This window comes from Microcaecilia unicolor, chromosome 1, assembly GCF_901765095.1.
Source record: "Microcaecilia unicolor chromosome 1, aMicUni1.1, whole genome shotgun sequence".
Lineage (NCBI taxonomy): Eukaryota > Metazoa > Chordata > Amphibia > Gymnophiona > Siphonopidae > Microcaecilia > Microcaecilia unicolor.
The window spans coordinates 593,861,504-593,884,118 of NC_044031.1; positions in this window are offsets into that span (position 1 = coordinate 593,861,504).

Consider the following 22,615-nt stretch of genomic DNA (forward strand, 5'->3'; position numbering starts at 1 on the left):
TTTAAGGGAAAACTAAAGAACAGAACAACATCAAATATAAAAAATCCATGTTTTCCTGACTTGCCTAAGTGTTCTGGGTTCAAGTGAAATCCTTGCACAAACATCCATACTACCCATAAAGACTTAAATTCTGACATCAATAGCAAGGAAAGAAAATAGAAACAAATATCTGATTTTGATAAAAGACAATTTAAATATTTTTCTGAAAAAGTTCTTTTCTGCCTTTTTAGATGATTTTGTTGAAAGAAACAGAAAAAGTTAAGGGTATATATGTAAAACTACATTTGAATGTTGAATATGTTATTGCAGTTCTATTAAGCCACACATTAATTGTGAATTTGAGTTTATTTGAATGAAAATTTGCTTGCATTTGTATCCAATAAAGAAAAAGATAATTTGCACATCTGAAGGTGTGGTTCTTCCATTTCAGGAACAAATCCTGATTTCCGATCTGACGAAGAAGGGCAACCTTCGAAAGCTAATCAAGAAATGTATTAAGTTATGTCCAATAAAAAAGGTATCATCTTATTTTCTTTTCCATGTTTTATTTTGTTTGATTTCTATTGAGGAACAAATCCTAAATTTAGATTCTTTTCCTCCTTTATTCTTTGAGAGTAAAGGACGAGGTTAGTTTATTTGTTCCACTCCCTCGGCTGTGAGTGGGTGTTCCCTGGATATTCGCCACGACTACAAACATCAGGTATCTGGGAGCACGTCACTACAGTCCAGCCGAGAGGGGTGGTAACATCAAGCCTACAAAAATCAATTGGTCAGGCAACCAATCTGCAAAGTCTTGATGGTGCGATGTTAATTGAAATACAAAATGGTCACTCCATCTGGGCCAGGGCTCTATTTAACCAATTTTCCAGCTGTTTTATTATTACATCAGGCCATTCCATAATGTTCTTGTTTGCCTTTTCCAGATTCTCCTGTATGCAGAGTAGCCATTCTACTTCTTCACTGTAGTCTACAGGGTCTTCGGAATAAGCTTCTCCAGAATGCTTCTGTTTCAGCTTTAGTTAGTGGTATTTTCATTGGCTCTTTCCCAGTTACCTGTAGCATTGTTTGAGGTTCTCTCTAAACAGTTTATTTTGATATCTTTCTTCTCTATTTTCTTCATATTTCTGCAGTTTTTGCATTCCAGCTGTTAATTTTAATTTATTATTGAGCATATACATTTAAGGTCTTCCTCTGTTAATGCAGCATGCTTCAGTTTGATGCTTTGAATCTTTCTTATTACCTTTACTGATCTTGATCCTGTTGGAGAAAAGGAACTGTGTGTAGCAAGCTAGTCCAGGGTGCAGAATGAGTGTATAGTCAATCACCCTATGCATTAAAGGCTTGGGAGAAGAGCCAGGCTTTCACCTGCTTCCTGAAGTAGAGGTTCCTATTTTGTCCTATCTTGTTCCTATTTTATTTTTACTATTGCTCTGCATCATCTGTTCTACTGTTTTTGGATCCCCTCCTTCTTTCCGGTTCTCTTTTTCAAATCCTTTCTTTCTCTTACTATACCAGCTTTTCTCCTGTTGTTCCCTTCTGAGGCTCCTGTTTCTTTTTCTGCATGTACCTTTCCTCTGATGCTCCTGCCTAGGTTTTCTTTCTCTCTCCATTTCTTTTTCTACAGAAGCTCTCAGTTGTGTTAAGATGTTATCACTTATGTACTTCTATTCATTGATCTGCAAAATTGGGGATCTTAAATTTGCATCTGTCTCTTTTTGCAGATTTTCTTGTGGCAATGCAGTGCCGTAGGCGGGTCGCTGCTGCGTGCACCCCCCGCCTCTTTCCTGATATCCTGGTCCCCCTGCCACCCGGGTCCCCCACAGCGCCTCCCAGTGCCCGCACCCTCGCCCGCCTAGATCTCCGCAGTGCCCACACCCTCTCCTTTTGCCCAGATCCCCGCACGACCCTGCTGTTCTAGGGTTCCCCGATCCCCACAACACCCCCCTACCTCTTCTGCTCGCTTCCTCGGGTTTTTCATTCTTTCTCAGCGGTGCTGGCTCAGTCTGTGCAGGGGATCAGTCATACTCTAAAAAAATTATCTTGTTGCAGTATTGTCTAGAGTCTAGGGTTCGTAATGTAATACAACGTATATTGTGACCCTAGAACGCAAAAATTTTTTTAAAGAGTGTGCTTAAGAGTGGAGAAAACCCTCAGAAACCTGGGACCAACAGTCGCAGGTTTAGAGCGGGGTTACTGATGTCATAAGTAACACACGCCCAGATTCTATCATAGGGTAAAAAACTCCACTTGTATGTTTGTTTATGAAATTATATCAAACATGTATGCCTGTTACTCATATTAAATCGTATTTTATCAAGCATATGGGATACGGTCCTAAATAATTGCACTGTTAAACTTCCAGCATTGCTTTACTTGGAAACAAATTTAAAGTGAACACTCTTATCTTTATGTCCGACGGGGGCCACTGCCGTTTCACCCTTACAACAAGGCTTCCTCAGGAACAGAGTGTGGAATCGCGATGCTGTGATTCTGTGAAAATAAAGAATTAAATTTAAGCGAAAAAGAACCAAGAAATGCACAGGAGCATAGACGCTTGAATCGGCTTACAGCTTGCCGGAGCACCAGTCCTTTCAAAATGGTGTCTCAGCGTCATCAGTGTGTCATCTGACGTTTATAGGAATCTGAAAGGACTAACAATACTCATTGGCTGATTGGCTGGAGAAAAATGGCTAGTGAACTAATAAAAGACATGCCAATCGATAGAACTGTTGAGACCATTAGGTTCTAATGAATCCAAATCAAATATCCACTGAGCCTCTCTTCTCTGTAATTTCAACTTACGATCTCCCCCTCTGTTTGATGCGTCGATTCTATCGATCGCATAGCATTGGAGATCTTCAAATCTATGATTTTTGTCCATGCAGTGTTCTACCATGGGCTCTTTAATAACTTGTCTACGAATGTTGGAACGATGTTCCAATATTCTTACTTTCAACATTCTAGTGGTCATCCCAACATATAGTTTCCCGCAGGGACAGCTGATTGCATAAACAACATGGTCTGATAGACAGTTGGTGAAACGACGGAGGACATAATGTTTATTGGTCTTTGGAATGTATATTTGTTTGATTTGTTTAGTAATGGAACAGATAGGGCAGAGGCCACATTTGAAGTGACCTTGCAGCCGTGTTGTGTCTTGTTTTTTCACAGATCTAAGGTCTGCTGGACTGATCATTTCTTTGATGTTGTTGCACCTAGCATAAGCTATCCGTAAATTGCTATTCCTGAAAGCAGGGATTGATTGTACAATGTCCCATCTGTTTTTAATTAATCTGGCTAGAAAAGGACTAGCCTCATTGTATTGCATGACCATAGTACACATCTCTTCATTATCTTTGTCTTGAGCAGTGGTGGTCAAAAGTAATTCTCTATTATTGAATTTAGCTCTCTGATGTGCTTTGTGGAGTGTGGATCTAGAGTAACCTCTATCAGCCAAATCGTCCATTAGTTTCTTGGCTTGTTGTTTGAAGGTCAAAAAATCTGTACAAATGCGTCTTAATCTCAGCATTTGAGAAAAAGGTAAGCTGTTCTTTAAATGTCTAGGATGGCAGCTCGAATTGTGGAGGAATGTGTTCCTGTCCGTACTTTTCTTATACACCTTTGTAACAAAATGATCACAAATCAATCTCACTTCCACGTCTAAATAATGAATTGAATCAGTGGAGTGTTGCTCTGTAAATTGGATGTTATCGCTGCAACTATTGAGCCATGTCATAAAGTTGTTGAGTTCTACAGAGGAACCTCCCCATAACATGAAAACGTCATCAATGTAACACCACCATGTGATAATGGCTTTAGAGAAGGGGGAGTGGTCAATCCATTCTTTCTCAAATTCTGACATGTAAAGATTTGCAATTGAGGGAGCAAAGGTAGCCCCCATTGCAACTCCACTGATTTGCAAATAGAATTTGTTGTTGAACACAAAATAATTTTCTTTCATTGCAATCCTTGTGAGGGTTAATAAAAATTCCGTTGGGATCTGATGTGGTCTCTCCCTATTGTCAAGTATGTTATGTACTGTATTCAAAGCATCGTCTTGAGGGATAGAGGTATATAGGGAGCAGATGTCAAGAGTTACCATTGTTATTTGATGCTGCTCCAAAACGACTTCATCTAATTTACATATGAAATGTGTGCTGTCCCTGATGTAAGATGGTTGTTTAGGGACTTCCGATTTCAAAAACGTGTCCACGAATGTTGACAGCGGCTCTAAGACAGAATTCCTCCCTGAAAGAATAGGTCTGCCTGGAGGATTAATCAGTTGTTTGTGTACTTTCGGCAGAAAGTACATCACCGGGACAACAGGATTTTCTTTGCACAAAAATTTTTTATCTTTTAGTGTGATGGAGCCCTGATTGAGTGCAATGTTTGTAACTCTTTTAATCAAAGATTGTAGCCTGTGTGTGGGGTTCAATTTTAACTGTTTGTAAGAATCCAGATCGTTCAATTGTCTCAGTCCTTCATTGATATAATCAGTGCGGTTGAGTAGTACAACCGCTCCTCCTTTATCTGCTTTTTTTATAATGATGTTATCATCATTTTGTAATGTTTTTAAAGCTGACATTTCTTCTTTAGACAAATTAAATTTTTTGTGAGAGAATTGCCTATGCTTTATCTTGAGTGTTTCTAAGTCGTGTGCAAGCATGGTTTTAAAAGTGGTTAAAGCTGGAGCTGGTGGAGTCGGAGGTTTCCAAATGGATTTTGGTTTGATTATAGTTCGGTCTTGGGTTTCAGCTCGTTCGTGAAAAAAGTCTTTGAGTTGTAATTTACGTAAGAATTTTTCCAGATCAATATAGAACTGAAACTCGTTGAAATGAGAAGAAGGGACAAACGATAAACCCTTCGATAGGAGTTTCTCTTCTACAGTTGTTAAGTTACGATTGGATAAATTTATGACCACTGCTGTTGTTTTTGGAACCGAGTCCACGGTCTGCTTCTTTGATTTGTGCTCCCTCTCCGATTGTTTCTTCCGCGCCTCTGACCTCTGTTGCCTAAAAAAGACTGTCTAATGTTGCGATCAGAAGAGTCTTCACTACTGACAGATGACGATGAACTTTGAAATCTTAACTCTTTTTTATTGGTAATAGGTTCAGATTCTTCTACTGACATCCAGGGGTAAACGTTGTTAGAGTTGTAGTCTTTCTCGTCTCTTGCAAATTTTTTAAGTTTAGATTTTTTAATGTTGTTTTTAAATTTGTCTATATTATCTTTAAATGTCGCGTATTGTTTTTCAAAGTCTACAAGTTGTACACTGTTTTTTAGTTTTGTTAAATCTTGATCAAGTTCTTCTTTTAATTGATTCAAACTGAGTTGACTTTTCTCTATGATCAAGAGCATGAGGTCTAGGGAGCATTTATTAAGTATTCTGTTCCATTTGTCTATAAATTCTTTGTCCTCAACAAAGCATTGGGGTGCCTTATTTACTCGAAGTCCCCTTGGGATTATTTCTTTTTTACAGTATTCTATAAGGAGACCACTGTTCAATTCAATTTTAATTATGTTTTTGTTTTTCAAAGTGATATTGTTCCACCCTACATCTGTGGTGGAACTGAGTTGTTCCGTGTTGAATTCCGTAGAGAAACTAAGTAGGTCTTTGACTCGTTCATTGGAAAAGCTGAAGCCAGAATTCCAAGGGTTCTGTGCCATACTGCTTATATCGAAACTCGAAAAAATTATCTTGTTGCAGTATTGTCTAGAGTCTAGGGTTCGTAATGTAATACAACGTATATTGTGACCCTAGAACGCAAAAATTTTTTTAAAGAGTGTGCTTAAGAGTGGAGAAAACCCTCAGAAACCTGGGACCAACAGTCGCAGGTTTAGAGCGGGGTTACTGATGTCATAAGTAACACACGCCCAGATTCTATCATAGGGTAAAAAACTCCACTTGTATGTTTGTTTATGAAATTATATCAAACATGTATGCCTGTTACTCATATTAAATCGTATTTTATCAAGCATATGGGATACGGTCCTAAATAATTGCACTGTTAAACTTCCAGCATTGCTTTACTTGGAAACAAATTTAAAGTGAACACTCTTATCTTTATGTCCGACGGGGGCCACTGCCGTTTCACCCTTACAACAAGGCTTCCTCAGGAACAGAGTGTGGAATCGCGATGCTTTGAATACAGTACATAACATACTTGACAATAGGGAGAGACCACATCAGATCCCAACGGAATTTTTATTAACCCTCACAAGGATTGCAATGAAAGAAAATTATTTTGTGTTCAACAACAAATTCTATTTGCAAATCAGTGGAGTTGCAATGGGGGCTACCTTTGCTCCCTCAATTGCAAATCTTTACATGTCAGAATTTGAGAAAGAATGGATTGACCACTCCCCCTTCTCTAAAGCCATTATCACATGGTGGCGTTACATTGATGACGTTTTCATGTTATGGGGAGGTTCCTCTGTAGAACTCAACAACTTTATGACATGGCTCAACAGTTGCAGCGATAACATCCAATTTACAGAGCAACACTCCACTGATTCAATTCATTATTTAGACGTGGAAGTGAGATTGATTTGTGATCATTTTGTTACAAAGGTGTATAAGAAAAGTACGGACAGGAACACATTCCTCCACAATTCGAGCTGCCATCCTAGACATTTAAAGAACAGCTTACCTTTTTCTCAAATGCTGAGATTAAGACGCATTTGTACAGATTTTTTGACCTTCAAACAACAAGCCAAGAAACTAATGGACGATTTGGCTGATAGAGGTTACTCTAGATCCACACTCCACAAAGCATATCAGAGAGCTAAATTCAATAATAGAGAATTACTTTTGACCACCACTGCTCAAGACAAAGATAATGAAGAGATGTGTACTATGGTCATGCAATACAATGAGGCTAGTCCTTTTCTAGCCAGATTAATTAAAAACAGATGGGACATTGTACAATCAATCCCTGCTTTCAGGAATAGCAATTTACGGATAGCTTATGCTAGGTGCAACAACATCAAAGAAATGATCAGTCCAGCAGACCTTAGATCTGTGAAAAAACAAGACACAACACGGCTGCAAGGTCACTTCAAATGTGGCCTCTGCCCTATCTGTTCCATTACTAAACAAATCAAACAAATATACATTCCAAAGACCAATAAACATTATGTCCTCCGTCGTTTCACCAACTGTCTATCAGACCATGTTGTTTATGCAATCAGCTGTCCCTGCGGGAAACTATATGTTGGGATGACCACTAGAATGTTGAAAGTAAGAATATTGGAACATCGTTCCAACATTCGTAGACAAGTTATTAAAGAGCCCATGGTAGAACACTGCATGGACAAAAATCATAGATTTGAAGATCTCCAATGCTATGCGATCGATAGAATCGACGCATCAAACAGAGGGGGAGATCGTAAGTTGAAATTACAGAGAAGAGAGGCTCAGTGGATATTTGATTTGGATTCATTAGAACCTAATGGTCTCAACAGTTCTATCGATTGGCATGTCTTTTATTAGTTCACTAGCCATTTTTCTCCAGCCAATCAGCCAATGAGTATTGTTAGTCCTTTCAGATTCCTATAAACGTCAGATGACACACTGATGACGCTGAGACGCCATTTTGAAAGGACTGGTGCTCCGGCAAGCTGTAAGCCGATTCAAGCGTCTATGCTCCTGTGCATTTCTTGGTTCTTTTTCGCTTAAATTTAATTCTTTATTTTCACAGAATCACAGCATCGCGATTCCACACTCTGTTCCTGAGGAAGCCTTGTTGTAAGGGTGAAACGGCAGTGGCCCCCGTCGGACATAAAGATAAGAGTGTTCACTTTAAATTTGTTTCCAAGTAAAGCAATGCTGGAAGTTTAACAGTGCAATTATTTAGGACCGTATCCCATATGCTTGATAAAATACGATTTAATATGAGTAACAGGCATACATGTTTGATATAATTTCATAAACAAACATACAAGTGGAGTTTTTTACCCTATGATAGAATCTGGGCGTGTGTTACTTATGACATCAGTAACCCCGCTCTAAACCTGCGACTGTTGGTCCCAGGTTTCTGAGGGTTTTCTCCACTCTTAAGCACACTCTTTAAAAAAATGTTTGCGTTCTAGGGTCACAATATACGTTGTATTACATTACGAACCCTAGACTCTAGACAATACTGCAACAAGATAATTTTTTTAGAGTATGACTGATCCCCTGCACAGACTGAGCCAGCACCGCTGAGAAAGAATGAAAAACCCGAGGAAGCGAGCAGAAGAGGTAGGGGGGTGTTGTGGGGATCGGGGAACCCTAGAACAGCAGGGTCGTGCGGGGATCTGGGCAAAAGGAGAGGGTGTGGGCACTGCGGAGATCTAGGCGGGCGAGGGTGCGGGCACTGGGAGGCGCTGTGGGGGACCCGGGTGGCAGGGGGACCAGGATATCAGGAAAGAGGCGGGGGGTGCACGCAGCAGCGACCCGCCTACGGCACTGAATTGCCACAAGAAAATCTGCAAAAAGAGACAGATGCAAATTTAAGATCCCCAATTTTGCAGATCAATGAATAGAAGTACATAAGTGATAACATCTTAACACAACTGAGAGCTTCTGTAGAAAAAGAAATGGAGAGAGAAAGAAAACCTAGGCAGGAGCATCAGAGGAAAGGTACATGCAGAAAAAGAAACAGGAGCCTCAGAAGGGAACAACAGGAGAAAAGCTGGTATAGTAAGAGAAAGAAAGGATTTGAAAAAGAGAACCGGAAAGAAGGAGGGGATCCAAAAACAGTAGAACAGATGATGCAGAGCAATAGTAAAAATAAAATAGGAACAAGATAGGACAAAATAGGAACCTCTACTTCAGGAAGCAGGTGAAAGCCTGGCTCTTCTCCCAAGCCTTTAATGCATAGGGTGATTGACTATACACTCATTCTGCACCCTGGACTAGCTTGCTACACACAGTTCCTTTTCTCCAACAGGATCAAGATCAGTAAAGGTAATAAGAAAGATTCAAAGCATCAAACTGAAGCATGCTGCATTAACAGAGGAAGACCTTAAATGTATATGCTCAATAATAAATTAAAATTAACAGCTGGAATGCAAAAACTGCAGAAATATGAAGAAAATAGAGAAGAAAGATATCAAAATAAACTGTTTAGAGAGAACCTCAAACAATGCTACAGGTAACTGGGAAAGAGCCAATGAAAATACCACTAACTAAAGCTGAAACAGAAGCATTCTGGAGAAGCTTATTCCGAAGACCCTGTAGACTACAGTGAAGAAGTAGAATGGCTACTCTGCATACAGGAGAATCTGGAAAAGGCAAACAAGAACATTATGGAATGGCCTGATGTAATAATAAAACAGCTGGAAAATTGGTTAAATAGAGCCCTGGCCCAGATGGAGTGACCATTTTGTATTTCAATTAACATCGCACCATCAAGACTTTGCAGATTGGTTGCCTGACCAATTGATTTTTGTAGGCTTGATGTTACCACCCCTCTCAGCTGGACTGTAGTGATGTGCTCCCAGATACCTGATGTTTGTAGTCGTGGCGAATATCCAGGGAACACACACTCACAGCCGAGGGAGTGGAACAAATAAACTAACCTCGTCCTTTTAAAGGAGGAAAAGAATCTAAATTTAGGATTTGTTCCTCAATAGAAATCAAACAAAATAAAACATGGAAAAGAAAATAAGGTGATACCTTTTTTATTGGACATAACTTAATACATTTTTTGATTAGCTTTCGAAGGTTGCCCTTCTTCGTCAGATCGGAAATCAGGATTTGTTCCTGAAATGGAAGAGCCACACCTTCAGATATGCAAATTATCTTTTTCTTTATTGGATACAAATGCAAGCAAATTTTCATTCAAATAAACTCAAATTCACAATTAATGTGTGGCTTAATAGAACTGCAATAACATACTCAACATTCAAATGTAGTTTTACATGTATACCCTTAACTTTTTCTGTTTCTTTCAACAAAATCATCTAAAAAGGCAGAAAAGAACTTTTTTCAGAAAAATATTTAAATTGTCTTTTATCAAAACCAGATATTTGTTTCTATTTTCTTTCCTTGCTATTGATGTCAGAATTTAAGTCTTTATGGGTATTATGGATGTTTGTGCAAGGATCTCACTTGAACCCAGAACACTTAGGCAAGTCAGGAAAACATGGATTTTTTATATTTGACTAGTAAAAAAGGCCCGTTTCTGACACAAATGAAACGGGCGCTAGCAAGGTTTTCCTCGGAGTGTGTATGTTTGGGAGAGTGTATGTGAGAGTGACTGTTTGAGAGTCAGAGTGAAAGTGTGAGTGTGCGTGTGTGAGAGAGAGAGTGAGTCTGGGTGTGAGTGTGTTTGTGAGAGAGTGTGTGTGTGAGAATGAGAGTGTGTGCAAGTGTGTATGTGAGACAGTGTGAGAGAGAGTGTGTGTGTGTGGGCGAGAGAGAGAGTGTGTGTGAGACACAGATTCTCTGTGAGAGTGAGTGTATGAGACCAAGCGAGTGTGTGAGTGACTGTGTGGCACATAGAGAGTGAATGTGATACAGTGTGAGAGTGTGTGAGAGTGAGAGTCAGAAAGACATTGTATATGAGAGAGAGTGTGAGCCCTGCCCTCCCAATCCATGCCCATCTGTCCCCCTGCCCCCTCCATTCATCCTTTTCCAGCAATTCCCCTCTCTCCCTGAGCCCTGCCCTCCCAATCCATGCCCATCCATGTTTCTCTGTCACCTGTCCCCTCCATTCATCCCTATCCAGCAATTCCCCTCTCTCCCTGAGCCCTGCCCTGCAATCCATATCCATCCATGCCCATCTGTCCCCTCCATTCATCCCTATCCAGCAATTCCCCTCTCCCTGAGCCCTGCCCTCCCAATCCATGCCCATCCATGCTCCTCTGTCACCTGCCCCCTCCATTCATCCCTATCCAGCAATTCCCCTCTCTCCCTGAGGCCTGCCCTGCAATCCATATCCATCCATGCCCATCTGTCCCCTCCATTCATCCCTATCCAGCAATTCCCCTCTCTCCCTGAGCCCTGCCCTCCCAATCCATGCCCATCCATGCTTCTCTGTCACCTGTCCCCTCCATTCATCCCTATCCAGCAATTCCCCTCTCTCCCTGAGCCCTGCCCTCCCAATCCATGCCCATCCATGCTCCTCTGTCCCCTGCCCCCTCCATTCATCCCTTTCCAGCAATTCCCCTCTCTCCCTGCCCTCCCAATCCATGCCCATCCATGTTCCTCTGTCCCCTGCCGCCTCCATTCATCCTTTTCCAGCAAGTCCCCTCTCTCCCTTCCATGACCCCCCTCGCATCCATGCTCCTCTCTCTCCCATGTCCCAGCCTGGCCCGCCCTCTTCTCCCCCCCCCCTTCGCATCCATGCTCCCCCTTCGCATCCATGCTGTCGTTTCTCCCCTGCCCTCCCGCTCTCATTGTTCAACTTTACTGGCCACCCTCTTCTCTCCCCCCAACATCCCTTTTTTTTTTCTTCTTTTTAAATTTACGTCCGTGGCGGTTCCGGCAGCGAAGCGTCAGGGAAGGAGGCGGCGCTCCCGACGTCTAGCCTTCCCTTCGCTGTGTTCCGCCTTCTTCTGATGTCATCCTTGACGTCAGAAGAAGGCGGAACACAGCGAAGGGAAGGCTAGAGACGTCGGGAGCGCCGCCTCCTTCCCTGACGCTGCGCTGCCGGAATTGTTTGGGTTTTTTTCCGCCCTCGACGTCATGACGTTTGACGCAAGGGCGGGGCAGAGACGGCTGGCTGGCTTGAAGGCTTCACACCATGAATCCACGAACCCTTCAGCCTGGGAGTGACGTCAGATGGCTTCAGAACGTTGTCCTCAGAACGTTGAGGGTGCGTTTTATTATATTAGATGTTGTTCTGTTCTTTAGTTTTCCCTTAAAATGTTGTAAACCACAAAAAAATTATATGTCCTTCAACACCCTTTGCAAATGTCACTTAGCTGTGGTTGAATTTATTTAGGTGAGGTCTTTCTTGCGTTGGAGCTCAGCCGGAACACTTCAGGGGATAATTCACCGATCTCTTCTCCCTAAACCTCACATAAAGAAAATAATTCGGGAAGCAAAACCTTAGAACTGCCTGAGCTGGATCAGGCACGGACTCTACTCTGGTGACAATTAATCAGTTCTCAATACTGTGGCCACACTCTCTAATTGAAATAAAATAAGTTAAAGGTTTTCTCACTACAAAAACCTATTTCTCACTGTTGATACCCTGTTCTAAATGCTCCAACAGACTTCACACTGCATTCAGAGATCTCACACAGTAACCCATTCCATATTCAAATGGTGATTCAAAATTGCATCTCACAGACGTCACATATAAACATAACATTTCCCTGCACAGCTATCAGATCAATCTGGAAAATACAGCATACTCATACAAAAACAGTGCTGGATTTTCTTTACTCTGCAGTCTGATTCCAAACCCTGTACTGAACTCAGAACTCTCACCACAACAACACACCTTTCCCACAGACACAGCTTAATGGCTTCTTTTTCCAAATATCAACTTCACTTCTCAGTCCTTCCCCTGTGTCATACTTAAAATCCTTACACACTTTTTCCTGACACCCTTATAGGCTTTCTCATGTAGTACAATTCCCACCACAAATCAAAGCCTCTCTCACCCTAAAATGGTAAATCGCTTATCTCTGGAAATTCAGTGCTATACTGGAACATTCACTCACCTCAGCTCACTTTCAATATCAAAGTACCCTTTTTCAATGTCCCTGGTTTCACTTTAAACTCACAAAATCCATACTTTTATTCTTACTTTTACACAGACACATACTATACATTTTTACTTTTCCAGCCTTCCCTTGCTCTCTCTGCCTGGCAACTCCCCCCACCCCCCTAGATGAAGAGACATCTGACCTCACTCAACCAATCAGCTTGTCAGCTAAAGACTGTTTTTTTTCTCTGATCTGTTTAGAATCTCCCTCCCCCATAGAAATAAATGCAAAACTTACTACACAGAGAATTTCAAAGTCAATTTTAACCTGAACTTGTACCCAAAACAGAAAGGAACATTTTGAAGTACAATCCCCACTTAATCATGGTTTATTTCTTGAAAAATAAAACCATATTTAAGAAACATCTCACTTTCTTCAGCTAACTCTATTAACAATTCCCAAACTAAACTTTAAACCTTTTCCAGCCAGCAACATTCACCAAAACCCTGGCACAGCCCCCCCCCCCCCCCTAGAGCCCCAGGAAAAAAACATTTAATACTAGTAAAAAAAGGCCCATTTCTGGAACGAATGAAACGGGCGCTAGCAAGGTTTTTCTGGGAGTGTGTATGTTTGAGAGAGAGAGCCAGAGTGAATGTGCAGGTATGTGACAGAGTGAGACTGTCTGTGTGACAGTGTGTGTGTGAGAATGAGAGTGTGTGACAGGGCCCCCCTCCCCTGTTCCTAATGCCCCTCACCCCGTTCCCTCCCCACCTTTTCCTCCTCCTTCCCACACTTTGGGTTCCTTAAGGCTTTCAAAAGTCTATGTACCCCAGTGGCCCTAACGCCCAGTATCTGGATACCCCACCGCTTTCTTCCTCACCCCTCCCCCAAGATGTAGTACTTTCACGTCCTTCATTTAAAAAAAAAAAGTGTCCTATGTACCCTGTGTACAAATGCCCGGCATTCAGATTGTGTTCCTCTCGTAAATTTTCATTTCTTTCATTCATTCAGAACTTGCCCCCCCCCCCCCCCCCCCCCTGAACACTTTTGGTTCCTTCAGTCTTTTAAAACTGTCCTATGTACCCTGTGTGCTAATGGCCAGCATTGAGATTGTTTTCCTGTCCCAAATTTGCATGTCTTTCAGTCATTCACAACTCCCCCCCCCCCCCCCCCTTCTCCAGTTAACACTTCGTTTCCTTCAGTCTTTTAAAACTCTCCTATCTACCCTGTGTCCTAATGGCCAGCATTCAGATTGTTTTCCTTTCCCAAATGTTCATGTCTTTCAGTCGTTCAGAACTCCCCCCTCCCCCCATTTAACACTTCGGTTCCTTCAGTCTTTTAAAACTCTCCTATCAACCCTGTGTCCTAATGGCCAGCACTCAGATTGTTTTGCTTTGCCAAATTGTCTGTCACTGATGTCACTGAGGTCAGTGCGTGCCTGCCTAGCAGACCACTTCCGGCAGGCACGGTCCCAAGCACATCCTGTTGGAGGTGAGAATTATTTTATAGGATATGTTACCATATATTACATTGACACCACAATGACTGATAGGCATAAACTTGTTCTTCTAAAGCAATGTCCCCCAAAATTACAGACCATAACTTGTCTACCTACAACCTATTAGTCACTGTAGTAAATGCTGATAGAATACCCAGTGTACCCGAATGTAACTCACCTTGAGCTACTACTGAAAATAATGTGATCAAAAATCCAAATAAATAAATATATGATCATACCAATGGTGTGCTGGTAAATTTTTAACAATGGGCTGTCTCTCCGGGCGTAGGCAGCCCTGCAATTTGGGGGCAGCAAGGGTGAACTGGGGGGGGGGGGGCAACACAACACATGCCTCCCCCCCCCCACCTTATGGACACATTAGGTATACCTTTGCTGGCAGGAATGCCGAGCCGCACCAACCAAATAGACTGCCACTGCTCCCCACTGCTTGTTTCTGGCTCTGAGCAGAATGCCAGGACTTCTCGCGCATGGTCAGAGCATTCATGAGAAGTCCTAGCCTGCTGCTCAGAGCCAGAAACAAGCAGTGGGGAGCAGTGGCAGTCTATTTGGTTGGTGGGGCTGGGCATTCCTGCCAGCAAAGTAAAAGGGAGTTCAGGAGGGGGCCTGAGCCCACTTTTTGGGAGCTGGCTGTTAAAGTAGCCACAGGGGGGCCTACTTTAACAACCAGTTCCCAAAATTCTTAAAAACTTAAAACAGCTCTCGCGAGCTGGTGAGAGTCCGCTCCAGCACACCACTGGATCATACAGACTCTAACAGCATCCTAGCAATAGAACAGAAGGGTAATAAGAAAGGAGCATATGGAATCAAGGATCGGTTAATGCTGAATAAAACCATTATGGCCAGTGCTAAGAAAAGCAGAAATCTTTGTATGGATTGTCTACTAGAAAGCCTTTGATAGCATCCCATGTTCTTGGATAATTGCCATGAAATGTACAACATAAACCCTGGATTGATAGAGTACATTAAGTTCACCATAAAAATGTGGCAAACCGCATTCCACCTGCAATATGCAAATTGACAGTTTGTCAGTCCTAAGATCAAGATCCAGCAAGGTTAAGTGATACATTACTGGAAAAATCATGTTAATGTGTTTTAATTTCAGATGGTCTTCAATTTGTAATATTGTTTAATTTGAAAGAAATATAGCTGAACATACCACTTTAGAAAGATTCAAGAACATATGGGACCCTCTGTTCAAATGTTGTGATATCCCTGGGTCTACTTCTCTTTAACATTGGATCCTGATACAGTTCCCCTTTTTATTAGTATAGTTTATATCAATAGTATTGCAGTGTATCGTTATATTTTATTTGTTTCTTATGTTCAATATTGTTATATGCAAACTTCATAAAGAGATTGAACTGAAAGATCCTGCAAGGCATGTTTCAGGAAGACTCCCTATCACCACTTTTGTTTTGTTTGGCAGTTAATAGATCTATGTGCCTCAACAGATTGAGTATTCTTATTATCTCTTTAGGCTATGAGTTTAGCTTTAATCCTAAAGATGGCAATGAACCAGAGTTTATGTCACACTTACATTTTGTAGATGACCTCAACTTCTACAGTTCCAGTGATCAACAATTAGCAGAACTCCAACTGCTGAAACACTTCTCAGCAGTGGCGTTCCTAGGCTGCCTGACACCCGGGGTGGATCGCCAATGCGCGCCCCCCCCCCCCCGGTGAAATTACACCCTCCCCCGGGTGCATTTTTACCTGCTGGGGGGGGGTACCGTGCGCCTGTTGGCAGAGTCCGCTCGTTCCCTCCCTGCTGCTCCCTCTGCCCCGGAACAGGAAGTAACTTGTTCCGCGCAAAGGGAGCAGCAGGGAGGGAACGAGCAGACTCAGCCAACAGGCGCGCAGCACCCCCCCCCAGCGGCGTGCACCCGGGGCGGACCCCCCCGCCCCCCCCCCCCCCCCCCTTGGTACGCCACTGCTTCTCAGAGAACATCAAGATAACTTTTGGTCTGGAGAAATGAGCTTTCCTAAGAGGAAAGTTGAGCAAAACTGAAAACATCCCTTTAAATAATGACTGTGAGATAAAAGAAAATATCTAGGGTAAAGAAAGGAGCAACAATCAGGCATAGAGCAGCCCCACTACTCATAATGCTACATTGGCTCCTACCAAGGCCAGACTATTTTTCAAAACCAGCACAATCATCTTCAAAATACTGTTTGGCATGTCACCAGACGACATGCTAGACACGATCCAAACTATCACCAAGAAATGCAAACTTTACCTGCCCACCTGCAAAAAACGTACTATACAAGTCCACCTATACAGCAGGATTTAGCTACCTGGGCTCAAAATGGTGGAAATAAATTCCCAATAGTCATAAGACGCATCATGCACTACCTCCAGTTCATAAAAGACCTAAAGACCTACCTCTTCAGGAAATTCTATGAGTAAAATATGCACTAATCATTCTGGAACAATACACAACACACCCTCCAACTGTAACACATCTTTTCATTTAAGAAATGAACTAAGACACCTTTTATTCTTTTTCTCAAAATATTTTTCTTTAATTCTTTACTGATCATATATTGATTATTTGTACTGGTTAGTGGGATCAAATCTCCCATTTTGGATTATAGTCTTAGGACTTGAAAGGCACTTATCTGTTTCCAAAAGATTCTACTTTTGCTTCTTCGGTTAGCTCCATGCAATTCATCTGCAGTGCATCAAAATCATAAGGGGGTGTGTCAGGGGTGTTTTGAAGGCAGGATTAGGGTGTGCCTAACACTTGGATGTTTTACAGCCATAATGGAACAAAACAAAAATGTCTAGGACTAACTAATATGTTTTCATCTAGACCTGTTTCCAGAATGAATAATGCACAAAAGGGGCCCTAAATGACCAGATGACCACTGGAGGGAATCAGGGGTGATCCCCCAATACCCCTCTAGTGATCACTGACCCCCTCCCAAAATGTGAATAAAATATGACATCAGCATCTATGACAGCCTCAGATGTTAAAGTCAGGTCTATTAGAGAAGCATGCAGGTTCCTGGAGAAGTGTAGTGGGTCGGTGCAGTGCACTATGGAGTTGGGGACTTAGGTCCCTATCTCCCTCTAACTGTCACACTTGTAGTGGAAACTGTGACCCCTCCCAAAGTCACATAACCCTACTGTATCCACATATAGGTGTCCCTTTCACCCCAAAGGGCTATTGCAGTGGTGTACAGTGGATTTTGGGTGGGCTTTGGAGGGCTCAGGGGGCAAAAGAAGGGAGCAAAGGTGAGATGCATAGCATTTTTATGAAGTGCACAGAAGTGCCCTCTAGGGTGCCCCATCGCTCTCCTGGGATTTCTGGGGGACCATTCTACTAAAAATGCTGGCTCCTCCTACTTCCCAATCTCTGCATTGTGCACTTATTCAGGGTTTGTTTTTTGTTTTTTAATGGACCACACCAAAAAAAAAACATTCAAAGCACAAAACCTTGTTCGAAACAGTATGTTCGGGGAAAAAATGATAGATGTTTTTCCTATTCGGATTTTGGACGTTTTGTGCAAAATATCCAAAATCGGACTTAGACATCATATCAAAAATGCCCCTCTATGTAAATCATGAGGAGAGAGAAACTATCTAATACCTAGAAATATAGTGCAAGACCAGGAAAATTACTGTCATGGTATGTATGTGCAACACTGATCTATTTAGAGACATTACTCCCCAGAATAGATAACTTGAGAAATGATCTTCAAAAATTAGAAGAATGGTTTAATGCTTGGCCATTAAGAATTAGGCGGGAACTTATCAACATGGACTACCATTAAAATGGGTTATTTTACCACAAGCTGTACTATTTTAGCACAGTATCTCATTGTATAAAATGGGACACTGTGCTAAAAATGCATGAGTTGTGGTAAAAATAACCCATCTTAATAGTAGTCTACTTTGATAACTTCTCCCCTTAATGTGCAGGCGAGCAGGGTGAGGCACTTGAGTACAGAAATACAAAAGAGCTGTATAAAGTATGAAATGAGAGGCAGATGTGCATGGACCAGGACAGAAACTCAAGGGTAACAAGTCTGAGGATCTGAAAATGCTGAAACTGTGTGACAAAGTGGTGGTCAATAAGGAGTGGAGTCCAAAAGCATATATAGGAACCAGGAAATCTTATTCCCAGCATCCAAATCAGAACCCGACACAGCTGTGTTTCAGCATAGAAATATGCCTGCAATCAGGGGTCTAAAGTAAAAACATAATTATAAATAATACCAGAGATAATTTACAAAAATAAATTTAACAAGATGTAATTTTAAATTGAAAAAAAAAATAGCAATACAAATTTTAAAAATAATACAAATTAAAACCACACAACATACCTTGACTTTAATTGTCAATGATAAGTAACAGCAATATAATCCTGTTCCAGTGCATTCATATATGCAGCTCCTGCTCAGTTAAACCTCTTTGAATAGTGGGCCCTGTGTTACTATGGAATAATTCTTCTACTCCTCAGGGTCTCTTAGGTCTCATCTCATACCATACCATCTATTCCCTCAGGTATGTCCACTTTTGTGCCGATCTTAGCACCATTCATAAAAAGATGAGTTTTTTCCCATCCCTTAATATCACACACAGCTGTATTGAACAGATCTGACCCCCATCCAGTCCCTGAGGTACTCCACTTTTCACCCTTCTTTCTTCAGTTATCAGTGTATCATCTTGGACCCCTTCTTTAGAACGTTCATTTTGTTAAGCTCCTGCTCAGGGCGATATCCAAGGCTCTGCTTCTTATGCATGGTTTGTTTGTTTGTTTGTTTTTACAGAAAAATATGCTTTCAGCAACTTCCACAAAGGGGAAGCAAAACTTTCCTGTTTTTTTTTTTCTTTTTTTAGTAGAAAAAGTACTATGTAGTTTATTATATCCTTGTCTCACATTCAGTCAGTAGGAGTGTGGATAGAGAAGTCACAAGGTATATTCACCAAGTCCACTGTATGTTTTACAGCGATCAGGAAAGCAGCATGGTGATCACCCTTGGCCTTTATATTTTTAAAAAGTTGTTTCTGCACGAAATGTTCCCATTGTCTGGTTCTAGTTGGTATGCAAGTGACTTATTAACACAAATCAAGCCTACAGAAACAAGTTTCTCCAAGCCTACATATTATCTTTTCATCAAACGCTGTGGGCTGACTCAGGGTGCTCACTCCATAAAGCATGCTTGTTGTATTTGAAGGAAGTTGCTGTAGGCTTCTCTGGGTCATCTGCTATTTTGCAGCTGTGCAGTGTCAAAAATGTCCTTATGTATCTGCTTTGATGTTACTTACATTTCCTCCTATGTTGCAGAGCATGCAGTTTGAGGCAGAGTTTAGCCATAGGCCAACTGTCGATGACACAGATTTAAGAGGACAGACCACATTTATTGTATCTTTTATCCATAGAACTGATAGTTAAGCTAACATTTTGCAATGTCCCACACAAAATAGACATAATTTGCACTTTCCTTTTTAAAGGTGCCTACACTTTGTATAACCAGAAGAGGTCATTCCTAAAAGCTAACACCCTGCAACCCTAAGCCAATAAACAGATGGACCATATATTGAGATTCAAGTAGGCCACAACTTTAGTAACATAACTTAGCAGGATTACCCCTAAAAAACATACCCGAGCATTTCAAATATATCTTACCCCCTCTGAAGCTATTTGCCACATTACTAGCTAAACAGTCGCTCCCTATGAGGCCACTTATTCATCTGCAATCTTTCCCTTTGGTGCCCTGCCATACAACTAGCTAGGCTACCCTTCCCAGCAAGCAGCTTTGGCTGTGTCAGAAAGGTCATATGCCCACATGCCTCCAACTCTGTCAGCCAGACAGCAGTTTGTATTATCACCCCTCAGAATTCTACCCCTCAGGGTAATCAGTTGCAACAGCATTTTATAAATGCCAAGAACAAGTCATTAACACCATATTTGGCGGACTAACCCCTAGTGGTGCATCAGATGCACTGCTAGCGGTCAGGCACCACCATTTCAAAAGGTGTCAGAATCAGAGGGAAGAGCAACCAGGAATTGCATAGCATCAAGCTCTGTGAAATCAGATTTTAAACAATGGTAAAGTTGTAGCCATTTGAAGTATTGGTTAGGCGGTATATTCCATATCTTTGTAATGTCAGAAAACCTAGCCAGTGTGTATTCTCTGTTATATGAGTTATAGTGCAAATCAGTGGCGTAGCCAAGGGTGGGCTGGGGTGGGCCCAGGCCCACCCACCGTAGATTCAGGCCCACCAAGTAGCAGCACACCTATAATGTGGCTGGCAGCCACACCAGCCCCACCAGCCAAAAACTCCCAACAACTGTTTACTGCCGGTGAAAATCTGCTATTTAAAAGGTATACGGGGGACAGGGGATGTTTGAAAGGCCATTTGGCATACAGGCGAGAGAGGGAGAAACCAAATCACTTGTAGGACAAGGTGGAGTTCTGCCCACCCACCTTGGGTCCAGGCCCACCCAAACTTGGGTGTCTGGCTACGCCCCTGGTGCAAATACCTTTTTTGTGCCATAGTTTCCAAAATATAGTGGTTCCTTGTATATTAATTAATTCATTACTCCAGATTGACATTGATAGGATTTGCATCCATTTGATCTTGGCTAAGTTATCAATTTCTTTAATAGATGCAATAGTTACAATATTACTCTGATTACTTGACTTAGAGACATAGCTGGGAGCAAAGTTAAGAGGACAGGATCTAGGAGTGCTTGTTCAAGCTGTAGCCAAGTAGGTATATCAGGAACTTCTTGTTTAAATAGCCGTCATGAGATAGATTCTATATATGGCACCTTAAAAATCAGCACCGAAAAAATATGCCTAAGGTATATTCTAAAAACTATGCCTAGGCCCCATCTATGCGACTAAATCTAGTCCCTGGAATTTACACCAAGTAAAACTTAGTGTAAATGCCAGCGACTAAGTTAGGCGCACAGCGGGTGTATTCTAGAACAGTGCATTCCACCCCATGGCCGTGCTCCCTTTTCAGCAGCATGCATTAGAATTTACGCTCATCACTTTATAAAATACGCCTAGCAAGTTGTGCGCGTAAAATCTAATTAAAGCCAATTAGTGGCAATAATTGAACCCTCCATTGCCCCTGGTACAAAATAAGTACCTGAATATATGTAAACCGCTTTGAATGTAGTTGCAAAAAACCTCAGAAAGGCAGTATAAGTCCCATTTCCCTTTCCCTATTTGAGATTCTAGATGGAATGTTGCTACTATTGGAGATTCTGTTGCTACTATTTGAGATTCTACATGGAATGTTGCTATTCCACTATTCCATAACGCAGCCGCGCAGGCTTCTGTTTCTGTGAGTGTGCAGGACATCAGACTCACAGAAACGGAAGCCTGCGCAGCCGCACTGCTGATCTGCAAGGGCAGGCTTCTACATGGACTGTTGCTAGTGGAGGAGTAGCCTAGTGGTTAGTGCAGTAGACTTTGATCCTGGGGAACTGAGTTTGATTCCCACTGCAGCTCCTTGTGATTCTGGGCAAGTCACTTAACCCTCCATTGCCCCAGGTACAAAATAAGTACCTGAATATATGTAAACTGCTTTGAATGTAGTTGCAAAAAACTGCAGAAAGGCAGTATATCAAGTTCCATTTCCCTTTAATTGGCAATTATCAGTGCTGATTGACTCGTTAAGTTGCACATGTAATACAGAATACCACCTGAATTGCATGTGCAACTCAAGCCACACTATATAGAATCTGGGGGAATGAGCCTTGTCTCATTAAGAAATAATTATGGTAGTCATAGAAACTTGGGAAATTTACACCATCTTTGTCTTTAGGACATTTAAGCCTTTTGATTGCAATACAAGGTTGTTTGTTGTTCAACAGGAGTTTAGAGAGAATTTGTTCTATAGTTTAATATGTGCGTGATTGTAATAGGAAGGGGAGCATATTGTCCAAACAGCCCCACCACATCAGGTTCAAAGGTGACCATTTCTGAGTAAGTTCTTTAGTAAATTGTAAGATATGTTCAGTGTTATAATGAATTGTTTCATCAACAATGGGACCAAAAAATACTCCTAAATATTTGAGTTTGGATGCACACCACTGAAATCCATTTTTACCTATTTTTGTTTTCAATTCTGGGCAGTTTAAAGACATAAATTCCATTTTGCTAGCGTTTAGTTTATAGCCTGATATTGACAGTCTTAAGCAAGGCAGGAATTGAATCAGGATTAACAGAGTAGAATGTCATCGGCATACGCAGACAACTTGATATTCAGAGTACCAGACTCCAATCCTCTAATGAGGGGGTCATTTCTTATAGTTGATAATAGAGGTGTCAATGCAATATTAAATAAAAGCAGTGAGAGATGGCAATCTTGCCTAGTGCCATGTGTAAAAGGTGTTGAAAAAAAATCCATTGATGTACAATCTAGTAGTCGGAGAAGAATACGAAACTTTAATCATTTTTATGAAGTTGGATGAAAACTCATAC